Source organism: Anser brachyrhynchus, assembly GCF_964034855.1.
Source record: "Anser brachyrhynchus genome assembly, chromosome: 1".
NCBI lineage: Eukaryota > Metazoa > Chordata > Aves > Anseriformes > Anatidae > Anser > Anser brachyrhynchus.
The window spans coordinates 35,975,317-35,991,341 of NC_137694.1; the positions used below are offsets into that span (position 1 = coordinate 35,975,317).

General features: G+C 44.4%; 1 protein-coding gene across 2 annotated transcripts in view; it reads right to left on the bottom strand.

Moving 5' to 3' along the window:
• The window catches only part of PPM1H (protein phosphatase, Mg2+/Mn2+ dependent 1H), a 139,189-nt gene that overhangs the window by 121,977 nt on the left and 1,187 nt on the right, over positions 1-16,025 (bottom strand). The window lies entirely within an intron of this gene.

Sequence of the window (16,025 nt, forward strand, 5' to 3'; positions counted from 1 at the left end):
TGGGAAGATACGAGAGATGCTTTCCTGCTAAAAACAGAGAGTTCCAGTCCTTTACCAACTGTCTGCAGGAAAGCATCTGGGTGTTAATGGCTCTTTAGAGTCACCCACACAATTCCTGTGATAGCTCTACTGCTCTGGACTGAGTCTGTTGCATTCAAAGCATATGTAGGTTTCAGGGATTCCTACAACTCCGTTCTCTAAACATTTAATGTGAACATATGCTATTCTGACCCAGCGTGGTTTCACAATTATTTTTCATCCACTGGCAGTTTGTTCCTTGTGAAGACTTTGGTAAGGCTGATGGCTTTTCTGAGGACTCAAGAAGCAGGGGCAGATGAAGTATGTGGGTTGGGGGTAATGGAAAAATTTATTTCAAGGTTTGGTCTTTTGATTCTGGCTGAAAAATACTCACTGATCTATCATGGTGACAGAATAGATTGGTAAATAAAGGAATGAACAATTAATGATAACTTCTGTTCCAAATGTCTCGTACACAGGCACAGCTTGTTTAGAGAAGCAACCAGAGCACTCTTCTCATGAAGGAGGGCTCTCCCTACAGCAAGCGCTGAGCACCCAAGTTGCAAACCACCACCTCTCTGGAGTGTGCGATGCCTGCTGGTTTTGTGGGGAAAGGCTTCTTGGTCTGTGGGTTGGGCCTCAGAAGCTTGGCAAGGACAGAGGAATCAAAGTGTGATAACAACTTCCTTGGCCCCCAGACTCCACTGTGCAGGTCAAACAGACAACACGGTCATGCTGGACATCACCAACTGAAAGCTGCCAGAGGAAAACAATAACAATATTGGCTCTCTTCCGACATAATTCTCCTCTTTTATGCTCTGATTCACCACACAATTAATTAAAAGGATCAAAGGTCATGGGTGTACTTCATGAATTACACTTCTCCATCACACTAGATGATCTGTCCAGCTGGAAAGTAGAGCAATGTGGCTTTCCTATTTCAATGGGTACTCAAAGTGTGTCAGCACTCTTAGATAAAGATAGAAGTTTTCTGTTTGTTGAAAAACAGACAGTGGCTAATTTCAAGTGATCAATTTGACAGGAAGGGACAAAGTGAAGTAACAGGCAAAAGAAAACAAAACCCTTTCAAGGTCTCCAAGACCTACAGCTTGTGGGGCATGTTCTGAATGCGTAAAGGCTTTTGTTTACAAGACCATGAATTTGCTTTCTTTAAAATAAAAATGCCTAAAATGGCCTTCTTGAAGGCAACAGAACAATTTCCTTTTTGAAAATATCACGTCACAGGTCACTGCCAATACACACAAATGAAACCTACACCTCAGCTGTGGTACATTTCCCCTAGCTGCTACCACCAGGTAAGGCAGATGTTCACACAGTCTGTATTTGTAACAGGGAAACGCTAACAATGGTCCTAGACTTCAATCAGGTGCCAGCTTTTTTATTTCTAGATTTCTAGACTAAATTTCTATTCTGAGTTGACTGAGACAAAATGTATTTCCCTAAGTACCTTGTCAGACTACTTGGCAGTTTGATGGCCACATTTCACTCTTCAGTAATAGCAACTGGTCCCATGAAACACGGAGAAAGAGATGGACAGAAGTCAGCTTCGCAGTCACATCACCCCTCCGTACAGGATGGAGATCTGAAGACATCCTACCGTCCACGTGAAGAGACTGTAAGAAGCCAACGCTTTCTACAGTGCATTCCTCTTGTCCTCAGCTGAACAACACAGATCCAGTTTCCCACTCCACAGCCATATTACCACTGGTTTCCTTGCCCACAAAAATTAACAGAACTGCTGCAAAATTAAAGCTTTTGTAAGTCTCCATTCCCCAGGGCAGCAGGTGAACAAACACAGGAGAAAGGGGTACCTTTCCTACAAGCCACCCAAAGCAGATCAAGTCTTGTAGAAAGTGTAACCACAGATTATACAGCTATTTGGAAGTGTATTACACATTTCTTACATCTGAGGTTTTTGTTCAGATTCCATGCTGTTTCTTAAAACTACAGGTTAAAACTCTTTTGACATAAGTTTGCGATTACATTTTCTCCCATATCCCCAAAGGCTGACTTTCTGCACAACTAAATTCACACAGCTTACCAGGTTTATTTTCTATTTGATTTACAACCAAGTTTGCTGAAGAATATTGCATAAGCTCTTATCTATAGATAGCGTTTGCTTCACTATTTCACATGTAAGAGAGTAATAGCTCATGAAGATGCTCTAGCAGCAGCGTTCCCAAACAAGCTTACTTCACGCCTGCTGTATGAAAACTCCACCGTGTTTTTCCATTCCCTGAAATAACACTGCCCCCATCTCTGCCTACACAAACATCCTTTTAATTCCGGTTAAGATGAGCTCTCCTGCAAAATGCGACGTTAGCTCCATACTTGACTTATACCCCTCACTGCTGCGTGACACACCACTGCCAGTGCCAGGTGCTTTTGTATTGCAAGTGCCTCTCAGCCGAGAGCAAACCCTACCTGCTCCACGCTGCTTGCTAGTATGACTTTCACTGGAGATATTTTGGTTCCTTCAGGTCTTGTTAAAACCCTCACACAGGAAACAATTTTCAAACCCCATTCTCATTTTAAAACTCAAGACCATCTTGCCATTCCTCCAGATTCTTTCTGACTATTCCATTCGTTACTCACGCACCTTTGTGGTATCAGCCTTATAACTGCCTGTAACAATGCTTGACTGCTTACAGGTGCAGTAAGTTCATTTTATTTTTGTAAAGTCTTTTCCTAACGGCACTTCTGCAAGGCTGAGGGGAGCAGTGTGGAACCTCACAGCTCTGTCACACTGTCAGAGGCTGGAGTCTCAACAGCACATCCAGAAAGATAACAGAAGAGGACAGCTATTTGCATATATTTCTTTTGCTTTTTTGTTTCAGGAATGCAGACTAAAATATTGCACAAAAACAGAAAGATGAAGAATAAGCAGCTAGAGAGCTTGGGAAAAGCTCTCGTTTTAGGATTCCATAAAATAAGCACATCCATCCCCAAACAAAAAAATTGCTTTCTGCAGTACTTAACTATGGACTACTAAAACAAAGACTTGTTAGCCTACCCTTAGAAGACCTTCTGTTTAAGAAGGAATTTCCTTCCAATGCAGAATACCTACACACTGCTTTTCAATACAGTGTGTGCTGCCATTTTTGATTTCTGTTGCAGTCTCCACGGAAGGGCCTTCTCCCACAGGTTGGACTGTCATTCTAAATAGAAACACACTTGGGAGGATTTCTCAGAGCAGCTCGGTTTGTGCCCCCTAATTGCACCCTGCTTTCAGCTGCAGACTCGCTATTCCCAGTGGAACTCTGAGAAATGCCAGGTTAATGCAGGAATGAACCCAGCCATAGCAGAGCAATTCCCTCAATGCCCAGTAGAGTCATCTGCCAAGCAGCAGAGCATGAGACGTTATATCTTCTTCAAAATACATTAAAGAGCCTCTGGGCTTTCATGACACCTACCTCTAACAATAGTTTCACCGACTGATCCAAGGCCTCTGGGCACTCTGACACAGAAGGCCCCGACCTGTCACAGGCCTTTCACCGCTGTATGTCCTCACACAACGAGTTCTGTCTATATAACTCTAAGTTACAGAGAGAAGCATCATCTTTTATCACCGTTTACAGCCTGTGATAAGGGTTTCTATTCCTGTTAAATGTTTCCCCTGATACAAAAATATTTAGCCTGCCTTCAGTGTGCTCTCTCCTGGTTTCATAAGGCTTGATTTCTATTCCTTCTCTTCCAACTCCTCTGCATTTCCTAATTACTTTTTCCATAGTCATTATTTCTCCTTTTAAGCTTTGCCCATAATTAAGGGTGAACACTATTCTCAACAGTGTTTTAAATGCAGACTTCTACAGAGGCTATTTATTTTCCACTATTGCATCCCACTTCCCTTGTATTCTAACATTTTCTTTGGTTTTTTGACTACACCCTGAGCAACTATTTTTGGTAGCTCTCTAGAAGGATTCTAAAGGGGCTAAGGTAATTTTAAAATGCATACCTGTGTAGCTAGTTCAAGTCAGCTTTGCCAACCACCACCACATTTCTCCAAGATTACATCCACCTAGTCTTTCCAAGTTCGGCAAAGTTTCAAAGACAAAAGAAGAACAAAAACTCTCCCTTCAACTATTTGTTGGTTTTGTTTCTTTATTTAAAGCCACACATTTATTTACATGATAGCCTCAAGAAGTGTGCTTGCAGTAGAGGAGGCTGTGAGGGAACGCAGTACTAACACCACATACCAAACTTCTGTAAGCAACTGCAAGAGAAGCAGCGTGCCTTACACTTCCTATTAAACTAAGTGTAAACAAGGCAGTCTGGCACAACCTCTCCAAATACCAAATCGACTAAGCCTAACTGGTGACAGGATTAGCACTACAGCATTTTGTTGCAGTTTGCAGCATCGTCTCTCCCACCCCTCCTACCTTTTGCAAACATTTGAACTGCCATGAGGGGACTGACACCTGAGGCCAACTAAGCACCAAAGACAAAATTAATACTCCTTTTTAGTCAACTTGGTGACTCTGCTCCCACTTTGCATTCCTTCAGGGAGCTGGATGGGCAGGTTACAGCCTGGCCATCCTTTCAGTGGGGCCTGCAACCCTCTGTTCTCCCCAGGACTTGGGGCAGGCACCATCAGGGCCTCCCCACCTAACACCATCATACACACACTGGTGGGAGAGGGAACTTGATGGGAAAACAAGGGGAAGCCTCAGCTCAGTGCAGTGTAGAGACTGAGAGAAACTGCACATCTCTAATTTGCTGCTTAAGCAAGTAGTGAGCTCGGTTCTCAGGTCTCACTCCTCTCGAGAACTCACTCTAGAGGTCTCGCATAGCATCTGACTCTGAGATTAGCCACCCTTATTTTCAATTTGTCCAGCAAATGAGCAAGATGTGAACAAGGTATCTTCCTGTCTGCTCCCACAGATACCTCATACTTCATCCTTCAAGCCCCCTGGAAACTGGGACAAGCCCCAGCAGTGGCAGTGCAGAGGACCCCACTGCTCCCAGAGGCCACCGCCTGTCCCCCAGACAGCACCCAACCTTTGAATGCGACCAGTTGTTGTTGGCAAATGATGTGGCATTGAAAGACCTCCATCTCAGGTTGCACTTCGCGTTTCACACAGCAAAAAGATGATCTTCGTCCCCAGAGCACCTCATTGTTTGTGCTCTGCTGCCCTTACACACAGCAGAGGTATTTTCCATTCCTTTCATGAAGAGCCCTATGTCTCTCCCACCCCAGCAGGGTTGCTAACACCTCAAACCAGCCTCTCAAGAGAAGTCAGCATACCTGCCCTCTTAGCACTAAAAGGAAAAACACGCACACCAATGGGAAAAAATTCCCCAGGTCATTCACTTCATGCAAAGTTAAAGCTTTTATTAAGAGACTTTTTTTTTAATGCAGACAATGGACCAAACAAAAACAAAGAATAGCAATTTGGTCAGCAGCAATAATATATTAGCAAATAATAGTATTCTAACATAAACCTTTGGGTCTACAAAGCTCCAAAGAGCAGCTTGCAGTGTATGTATAAGTTGCTTCTTGCCCATGTTTAAACACACACAGCTACCTGAAAGGATTATGCTCCTTTTGTGTTTCCACTTCCATCCTCTTGGTTTCAGATTTCTGAATTATGCTAAGCAACAAAGAGTAGAAACAAAGTGCGAACTATGACAGTTCATTTCTCTCTTGCCACTGTCTTTTTTCAAAGACAACCAGCTGAGTAGCAAAACAATTGCTAGCCCCTCCACAGAAGCCCTTCGGGTGCTCCATAGAGCTAGCTGGTGATGTAGGCATCAGGCACTTCTCTCAAACCCAGCAAGAATGGGATTACAGTTAATCACATTAGCCTATAACTTTTTTTCCCTCTAAAAGCAGGATTACAGCCAGAGATGTAGAAATTCCCACATTTCTGCATGCCAGCTGCATTCTTCCAGGCTTCATTTGATTAACAGCTAATAGAATTACAATCCACAGACCTGGGTTTTAGGGGATTATGCCAGAGGGGTTGCTGAAGGCGCTCGTTCGGCTGTAATTCCCAGCTTTGCACTACTGGAAAAGGACAGAGACCTTAAAATGACATTGAGAAGTACACTGGAGGGAGCCCCAGCCTAAAGAAGTGGTCACATGTATTTTCTCATCTAACATTTCCTGATAATATTGGTGTAGAGCACATGTGCCTGATTTAAGTTCTTGCCTTCAAAAGATGTAAGAGAATGGTTGAAAACCACTTTTTTTTTGTGGAAAAGAAGGGAAGATGGGAGGAAAATATTTATATTCTGCAAATATTCTGAAATTGCTCATTTCAGAGCAACTCAAAAAGCTCTGATGTATGTGATGATTTAAGCAACCATATTCATTAGAGTTAGCTTTGAGATCAGAATTTCTCATTTCTGAACACCTACCTATCTGAATCAAAAGGTATACTACATCCTCAGCAGCACCAAACACACAGTGCAGGTTTCACTCTACAGCTCTTAAAATTTCTGAAGGAAAAGTTTTAAAAGTTTGAATTTAAATCCAATGAGGAAGTCCTTGGAAAGAAATGGGGGGGGGGGGGGGGGGGGGGGACAATTTCCTTTTTCAATCAAGACACCTACAAATAAGTGCAGCATAGAAAAACAAAAACTAGCTTGAATTGTGTTGTAGATTCAACTTCAGCACAAAAATTCAGCATTCACACCTGAAACAAAGACCTTTAAAATAGATTTGGGTAAAAAAAAAATCACACCACTTTCTCTAAAATTTCAGAAATTGTTTCAAAACCACACACACTTATAAGCAGTAATTTAAGGAACTCAGTTTTACTGCACAGACTTCTGCAAAGCATCACATCCTGCCGAACAAATAAACAAAAACCTAAGACCTACACTCTAAACGCCAAGGAGCTCACACAGAAGCTGAGCCAGGGAATTAATGGGGTCTGAGGGCAAGGGGGCACTAAACCCCCTGCACATCTCCTAAAACCAGTGGAAATGCAGGAAAAGTTCACCCTTGAGCACTTTCGCGCTGCTCAGCAAGCCTGGCATGTGCAGGCAGCTGGGATGTGATGGGTTGAACACAGTGGCTCTCACCTTGAAACACTTTGCAAACTGCACTCACGGGACAGGGCTCGGCTCCCAGTGACAGCCCTGGGGCCTGCAGCCATTTCAGGAACGTACTTCCCAACCAGATACTACAGGAAGTCTTGCTTCTTGCTATTGGACTCGCAGCTTCTCATTTTCTCCTCCTCATGACCAACCAAAAAAGGAATAAAGTCCACAGCCAAGGAAGAAAAAAAAAAAAGCAGCTTCCCTCAAGAGGGGGGAATTAAATAATGATAATCATCATCATTTCATTCATTATCATTGCCACTTTGGGAAACTCTCTGACCTGTCAAACTGCATCCTCCGAAACCTAACAAAAAGCCTCCATACTCAGAGCAGCAATACCTACAGCGTTTTCTCAGCCTTCCAAGTGCCGGGCAGCTTGCAGCACAAGGGATCCTGTTTCACCCCGGAGAAGGTGTATCAAGTGTTTCACAGCTGGGTAAAGGCTGAAGCTGCCATTTCTGGAAGACCCGACGGATGCCAGCCAGCAGCATGTCTGTCCGCACGGTGACCTGCTATAGCTGAAGACAGAGACCTCAGGAGAACACAGGGGTAACGTTTCTTCCCTTTAGACTATTTCACAAAACAGACCACTGTCCCAGACGAGAGTTGGAGATGTGCCCTCCATCCTACTTCAGACCTCACCAGGGACCAGACCATTAGTTCTGCGTGGTAGATATTTTGTGACATTACGACCATGCACTATGTATCATCTGTTTCTAAGGAGGCCTCTAACACGTGCCTAAAGACAGACAAACAACACTTAGTCTCAATGAATCAGTGTTGGCAAAAAAAATAAAAAATAAAAGAGCTTGCTTGGCTGGAATTGGATTTCTTGCACCTCTCTGCAGGAAGCTTGGAGAGCAGAAACTATAACAGGCCATAAAGGACAGAACAAACTGGGAAATTCGGAAGGGCTCATGGGAGCAGCAGGAGCAAAGAGAGACCTCATCTCTGTCGGTACCTTTGTGTAAGGGGGCAGAGGCACAGGCAGGACAGCATAAAAGTAGCCTAGCTGCAGGACCAGCAGTTTAATAGAAGAATTTAACTGGGAAGACTTCGTAAGCAGAGCTATGACTACAACAGGATCCCTAGACAACCTTGGAGACCTCTAACGCCAGTCCTGGACACTGTCATAAGATTTTGGAAGTAGTGGTATGCAGGACATCAGAATGCAGTCCACAAAACCACTGTGGACTAACACACAAACAGCAGTTGTTCTTCTACTCCAAAGCACACAGATGCTGCCCCCCTCTCCAAACTAATTGTTTACAGTGCAAAACAAGAGTAGCAAAAGATGCAATCAAAGCTCAGGCTTTCTTCTCCTATTAGAGCAGAATCCCACATGGAAAGCATACGCAAGGCAGTACATGGCTTCCCACTCTTCCCCCAACCCTCTCTCCCTGAAAAGCAAGGCCCATCTAACTGCACCAGCTCTCGATATCAGGGGGCTATCACAGCTACAAGCCACGCTGAAGACAGCCTGAATGGCATCAAAATCAGTCAGCCAGGATTAAACACCTTATGGTAGCAGTTCAGAAAGAAAATGTGGGTCAAAGGGGTGAAAAAAGGTTGGAAATGATTATCCACCTCAGCCACAGTGACCATCAGAACCCAGGGTCTGCTTCCATGAGAAGAAAGTGTGCAGAGCCAACGGGATCTGACAGCATTCCTCCTCCAGCACAGGAGATGCCCAGCAAAGTTAAGACCAACCTGACATTATCAGGAGCGAAACCGATGGGACAGCCTGATCCTGATCTCTCTGCACCAGAGGAGAAAGAGGTTGATGCGACACTGCTGCTTCCTTGTGGAGGGCCAGGCCCACTCAATCCCTGCCTGTCTCAGAGATGGTAACCATCTGGGAGGAGCACCACCACAGCCATCACAAACGTGAGGTGTTAATGCAACCTTTGGTATTAAAGGAAAGAAAGATAAAGAAATGAAATGAAGCTGAACACAAGTGATAGTAACAGATGATCAAATACAGATCCCATAAGAGGAGAACTGCCACCCTGCTTCACGCCAGAGAGGCACGCCTGCCACAGCAACACAGATAACCCTTTTGTGTTTTGTTTTTTATTGGTGGTGGTGGGGGGTTGTGTTGAATCAGCATGAGTGTGGAGCAGTACGCAGGTCCATATTTTGGTTTTCCCCAGCTACACGTTGCCAACACCAAGGCTCAGAGCCTTGCTCCAACCTCTGCATTTACCACTGTCAGCTGCTGCCTCCAACTATGAGCACGTTTGGCAGGGTATAACAGACGTGCTGCTGGAGGGGGGACCAGGCGAGGGGGTCATGGGTGAAACCAGCAACACCACTGCCATGGACCTGCTGGCCTCCTCTTGCATTCTTCAAGCTCTTTAATTCCTATGCAGTAAAAATCCCACCCCGTGCCTGTTGGGTTTGGATTGCAGGGGTTGGACACAAGCTGGGACCTCTCCACCATCTCCAACAGTTTTGTAGACTGAACACTTGAAACCACAACCCCTTCCACTCCGCCTAACGAGGGGGCAGGGAAAATGCTGGGGACAGTGCCATGTACTGCATGCAGCCATCCTAAACGTAAACCCTACTTGGTGAATGTAACTGGCCAAATAGGAACCAAGTCTTACAAGTCATCTTCCTCCTCCTGCTTCACTGGGAGGAAAAAAGGTCCTCAGAGAGTTAGGAGATGAGAAAAAGCACAGTTAACACTGAGTTGCCTGGCACAACGTCTTGCATTTTAGAGCAGCGAGTTCAATCACGAGTCATATTCAGGGTGCAGCTCAATACAGAGCTGACCAACCTGTCCTTAAACCCACAAACCATATTTCTTCCTCACGCAATACACGGGTCCTGTCACAGGGATGAATTGTGCTTTGCAGCTCCGCTTCCCTTCAAGGTTAACGCGAGCACGTTTCATTTGATCACATTCATGGGCTGGAAGAGGCTCACCCTCGGGGGCACAGCCCTGTCAGGTTTCCTTATAGCACGTACCTTCCCGAGCAATGCAGCTGTACTGGAGGGAAAGGAGCCAAGCCAGAGCGCTCGCCGACCACTGACAGAGCCTGGTGAAACTGGACAAGCCAAAACTGCCCAGGAAGACACGGATGCCCTCCCATTTTGGGAGCTGGGACCAAGCTCAAGCAAGCTCCTCAAACAGCACCAGTCCTCAGCCCCTGGGGCCAACAGCACGAGACAGCACAGAGGGATGGATTTCCTATTTGTCTCTTTAGGAATCATGTGCATGCAATTTAGACAACATTAAAAACACCAGAGCACATGATTTACCCTTTCCCCCCGTGCCCTCCCTCCCGATTAGTTCTAAGAAACCAGAGACCACATAGGAAAAGCCAAGCACAGAAAGGCAGGAAAAATTGTGTCGTCCAAGCACGCAACTTCGAACACAGGACTCATTTTCCACATTCGTAACACCCCCCCTTGCCAGAGCTTATCCTCGCTGCCTCAGTTTCTTCAGCTGAAGCAGCAGGACATTTGCACATGTATATTCTTCTGCGAGGTTGTTCTGAAGTGATTATTTGCAAGACACTTGGCAGATTAGAGCCATTACATAAATATTAAATGTTATGGTATCAGCTCTTACACAAGGAGAGGGATTTCTGAAGCTCTTACAGCTACCATGAGGTTTCTGAAGGCTGTTTTATATGGGCCCAGGCTTAATATACATTGCCAAACTCTTATTTAAAGTTAAGATTATATTATGCATAAAAGAATAATTTGTTCACAGGAAAAGCGTTCAGGCTTCTTTAGGTACACATATGGGACTTGAATTTTTAGCTCATCCATCAGGTCCTATTCAGTCCTGCCTTCTGAACTACAGAAAGAATTAAGGAACATGATTTTATCCAGATATAGGGGAAAAAGTAAACAGTATTTTTAAAAGTTTAAAAAGGAAAGCGATTCGTTATTTCTGTGTATTCAACCCGAGGAAAAAGGCAAACAGAACAAGACAAAAAAGGTATTCCTTTTTCCGGGCATGCTATCCCCCTGAAATCTGTACCAAGCAGAACACACACAAGAAACCTGTTTACAGGCAGGGGATGAGTCATGCTCCCAGCTGACGGTTCGAAAGACTGGCTCCCAGAAAGGAGAACATAACTTGCAATTCACAGGAGCCAAATGCTGCTATTAACAGGCGATGGGCATCAGAATAAGGGATCGGGAGCTGCAAGCCCTCCGCTATCCGCTGCCACGCTGCCCAGCTCCGGCCAAGCAGTTTCTGCGCTTTGGTTTATCCCACCTCACAGACGCGGTGAGCTTCCACCTACCTCAGAGGGTTATTGCAACGCTCAGCATTTGTACAAACAGTTCAGTCTAGACAGAATGTGAAAGGTACTTCAGGGGGAAAACGACTTCTCTGTTATTTTAACCCCCAAAATCAACAAGTTTGGGCTTGATTGTGCCAACCTAAAATTTCTGACGACTGAAAGTGGATGGAAAAGATTTTAGTAAAAATCCTTCGCTCAATCCTTGCATACATTCATTTCCTATAAGCTAAGTAACACAGCGTGAGAAAACGTGCTGCAACATCACCAGCCTTACCAAACAGCCAGGACTTGGAGTGGAAATAAAATCCATAAGCTTCCCTTCTCCCTCCCACCTTTTGCCTTTTTCATTTTAAGCTTAAGTTATTGCTGTAACAACGTGCCTCTGGAATAACACTGCAGAAGGACACGGTCGTCAGACTTCACCTACAACTCTGCATCCATTACGGGCCAGTAGTCACCTCAGCACAGAGCAGATGTAATTGCCACTGCAGGCCTGCAGAGAAGAGAAACCACAGCATCGCAAGACTTCTGAAATGTAACATTACGGAAAAAAGAGCCCGGACTTTGTGGCTCATCAAACGAAAGGCACCGCTGGGATAATAAATTGATTTTATAAAGCCAAGACGCATACACACCACAAAGGCCTAGTTTCTAGCTACCTATTATGACTTGGAAATGGACAGATATCTAGAGTGGCATTTAGAAAATAAAAAAAAAAAAGGCAAAACAAGCCCTTGCATAAAGTCACAGTCAACATATGAGCCTGTTTCCACATTTCCCTCAAATAATCTGTTAAGTGCATTTAATGGTACCTTTTGATACTAGTCTCCAAAGAGATCATTGAAAGGTAAGAGTAGGGAAAAGAGAAGAAAGCATGTGATAGAGAAAAATCTAGCCATGATCCCACCCCCAGGACTCATTATTTAGAAAAGTAATTGCAGCACTAAATTATGGACCACCAGAAATGCACATCCACATTCAACAGAGATGAAAAATGACTCAAGTTTTGTTTTTCTATCACAAAATGTTATTCAGTTGCAGTTTCTCTGCAACTTCACCAGAACAAGGCTATTTCTTTGTCACTTTCAAATTTACGATTTTTTTTTTTTATGTGTTATATGCACTCCAGGTAATTCAATCAGGAGAGGAAGGCTCTGCTCCACCCTACTGATGCTCTGTTTTCAAAGCAGGAACAGGATAGATAGAGAAAAAGATGAAAAAATAATGTTACAGGCAGAGTTCAGCCAGATGAATACCACCCAACCCATTTAATGCTATGTCCTCCAGCTCTGCTGCTGCCTCCACTTGGCCGGTTACGTTTGGAGTTTAGCACTGGGGCCGATGGCAGCTTGGCAGACAGAAACCACGGGAAAGAGGTCACAACACACTAAAGCCAAGCAGAGAGAGGGACCACAGAAGTTTTCCTCCCGGTAACAGCGCAATCCAAGCAGATGCTCAGAAACTAGCTCGAGGTGAAGATCAGAGGAGCTCTTCAGCCTTGGGGCACAGATGCCTTTGGAGGGCAGGGGGGCAACAAGCAAATGCAGTGTCAGGGGCGACTCCCCCCTCACTCAAATAAATCACTGAACTCTTCAGAGAGCAGCAAATCTCCTTACCCCTCTGGATTAAAGTCAGACTTAAAGGAATGTTTGTTAACAGACTGCTCACTCCCTGGGTCATTCCCGATGCGTGTTAGCTAACCACATTCAGTAGTTATGCCAGGGATGTCCTTGGTTTAAAAAAAAAAAAAGAAAGAAAAGTATTTCTAAACAAATTGATACCTCTAAAGACAATTAAAAAGCTTACTAGACGTGGGACAACTTGCATTTTCTTTCTATGGAGTTTGTCCACCACTAGAAGACTGCCTGCAGTATAAGAGTATCTCTTTTTGAAACATTATTGCCTTCTGCTATTCTGTAGATCAAGAAGAATTGAAATTCAGGGTCTCAGGTCTTCCACGGGAGTAACAGGACAGATGTTTTGGAAGGCAATTTTCCGTCTGCTCACTACAGAAAGCTGATTCCCTATGGGATTCCCACTGAAATTTCAGGAAGCAATGATATTTTATGCTAGCATTGAGTATGTTTTTGAAGATTTCATTTGCCTGCCTACATGCTTTGCATAATAATTATAACACTGAAAGAGGGGAAGCTAATAATAAAAATTAAATGCTAATTTACATTTCACTGCATAACACCACAGAGATAACTTATTTTTTAAATTACCTACTTAAAATATATGACATGGATGAGCAATATTGCAAAAATATCTATTACGAAAAAAGCTCAGTATGAGCAAAGATAGAAAAAGGGAAGGACCAGTGCTTGTTCCAGTGGGACAAGTCTGATGAACAGGCATATAACACAGATGCTAAGGAGAAGAAGAAAAAAATAGGGTGGGTTTCTTTATCACTGTCTAAGGTGGTAAGAAATCCCTATCCTCGGGAACCAAAGAAACAAGAGGAAGTCCCTGAAAATACATATATATATGTATGTATATATATTTAGTGGGCTTGGACTGCTTTAGTCCAGCACAGGAACCAGCTCTAACCCCGAAACACATTCTCCAGCTTGGATGAAACACTGACACGAGGACATGAGGGAGCTCCAGTATCATCAGCACACTGACATGCTTTTACAACTAAAGAACATGAACACAGCAAACGCCTTCCTGAGCCAAGGCATCCAGATGATCTGTTCTCTGAGCCAAAATTTCCTCCCAAAGACAGTAAGACATGCACTGGCACTGGGCACAGAGCATAAATCCAGTGACTCCAACCCTGCTGTGCACAGCCCATGACACCAGTGAAGATGTAATAAAGGCAGCACACACCTTCTCCAGGGCTAAATCTCCATCTTCTAAGGCTACAGCAAACCTCTCCTTAACTTCAAGGAATAAAAAAAACCTCAGAGCCCAGAGCTATCACTGCCAACAAACTAGTAAAACACAAATTAAACCGCTGCCCTTTGCATGTCACCAGCTGCTGGTGAGGACACCAAGCCTGCCCCTGACATTCTTGCAAGTGCTCATTTGTACTGCACCAAGAGGCAAGCACTGCTCTGCCAGTTTCCTTAATACAGATGCTAACACAATGCTAAGTAATGGTATAAAAGTACTTCCTCCCCCACATCCCTCTGAGCAAACAAACTTGAGAATATGTATAATAGTAATTTGACCTTCCTGTTTCTTTTTTTCCCTTTATTTTCTCTATATAATCCAAATGCAATCCAAAAGGAAAACAGATATTTTCAATATATACCACCAAGTAAATCTTGCAATTATTTTCAGACAGCCTGGTAACAGCTTGAGGGGGGGAGTGTTGGGAAAAAAAAAAAGTCAAATTTGGCAAAACCCAATTTTGTCCTTATTTCCTTCTTTTTCTTTGTGCATTATGTCTGTTGCATTGCTTCACCTTTGGATGACAACATAATTTTGGTAGCCCTGTTTTCTTCTTAGCTATAGCGCAGTGAGCTTTTTGACATCTTCTGGTTACAACCAAGCCCCATTTTGGAAGTGCAGAGGGATGTTTCTGGGATCAGCCTGGTAACACTTCCACAAGCTCTTCTCTTCCCTTAAGGCAGCAGTACCCCCCTTGAGCTCTGTTCCACACAAGTCAGTTACTGCAGCCAGGACTGCACTGAGAGGGGATGAGATAAAAAAAAAACAAAACAACAAACAGATAAAGCAAAAGGCTGATCTCTTTTCACAGAGATAACAGTAGGAAGGGAGAAGGCCAGTTACTTTTTTACGCCTTCCAACTAACCAAACTGCTCGAAGCTCAAAGAAGTATTTGAAAGTGATCCTGGCACATTCTCCTTTCACTATCGCCAGAGCTGGCTACCCTGTCTCCAAACACTCCCCCCAAGCTGTAGGTTTCAGCTACAGGGTCTCCCCCAGCCTTCCCCTTCCAGCATCCTCATTTTCCTTCCCTGGCAGTCCCGGGCAGAGGCTGCCGGTAGCGGTGGATGCGCAGACCTGGGAGCCGGAGAGCTCCCTCCCGCTCCGTCACCAACCTGCAATTACAGCTGCTCGCTGAAAGCCACAGCACCTCACGTAAGCTAAAAATAGCAGCACTTACTTGCTTTGGTAAAGAACTGCTTTTGAAGGGACTATTACAGTAGCAGAACAATCAGAGCTTACTTTTAAACATTTAAACTTATAGTTCCTGGGGAATTCGCTCAGCAGCGTATTCAACTCCTTAATAATCTGAGGAGAACAATCCAATCTGAAACTCTTTAAAACTCCCTTCCTATTTCAGCATCCCCAATGATGCAGCAACTCATATGAACCTTTTAAATAAAGCTAGCAATCGCTCATTAGCAACACAAAGCCTTCGCCGTCGTGTTTGCAGCGGCTTTCTGGGAATTCACGGATGCCCAGAGAGACAGTACGGCAAAAGAGCTGGTGGCTCGGAAGAGCTCCTTTGGTGGGACTTCAGCAATCTGCCAGGTAGGAGTGATGTGGACGGTACGGTACAGTCAGGACTTGGAGACAGCAGCAGGGAGACATCAAATACTCGGCCCTGCTCCCAGCATCACTAAAGGCAGCAACGTGTGCTGGTACAAGAGTCAAGTGCAAGGACGTGCCTTGCCTCCGCAGCCGCTGCCCTTGCCAGCGGGATGAGGAGCTGCATCCAAACAAGCGCTGCCCTTTGCCTGCAGCCGGTGCTGAAGG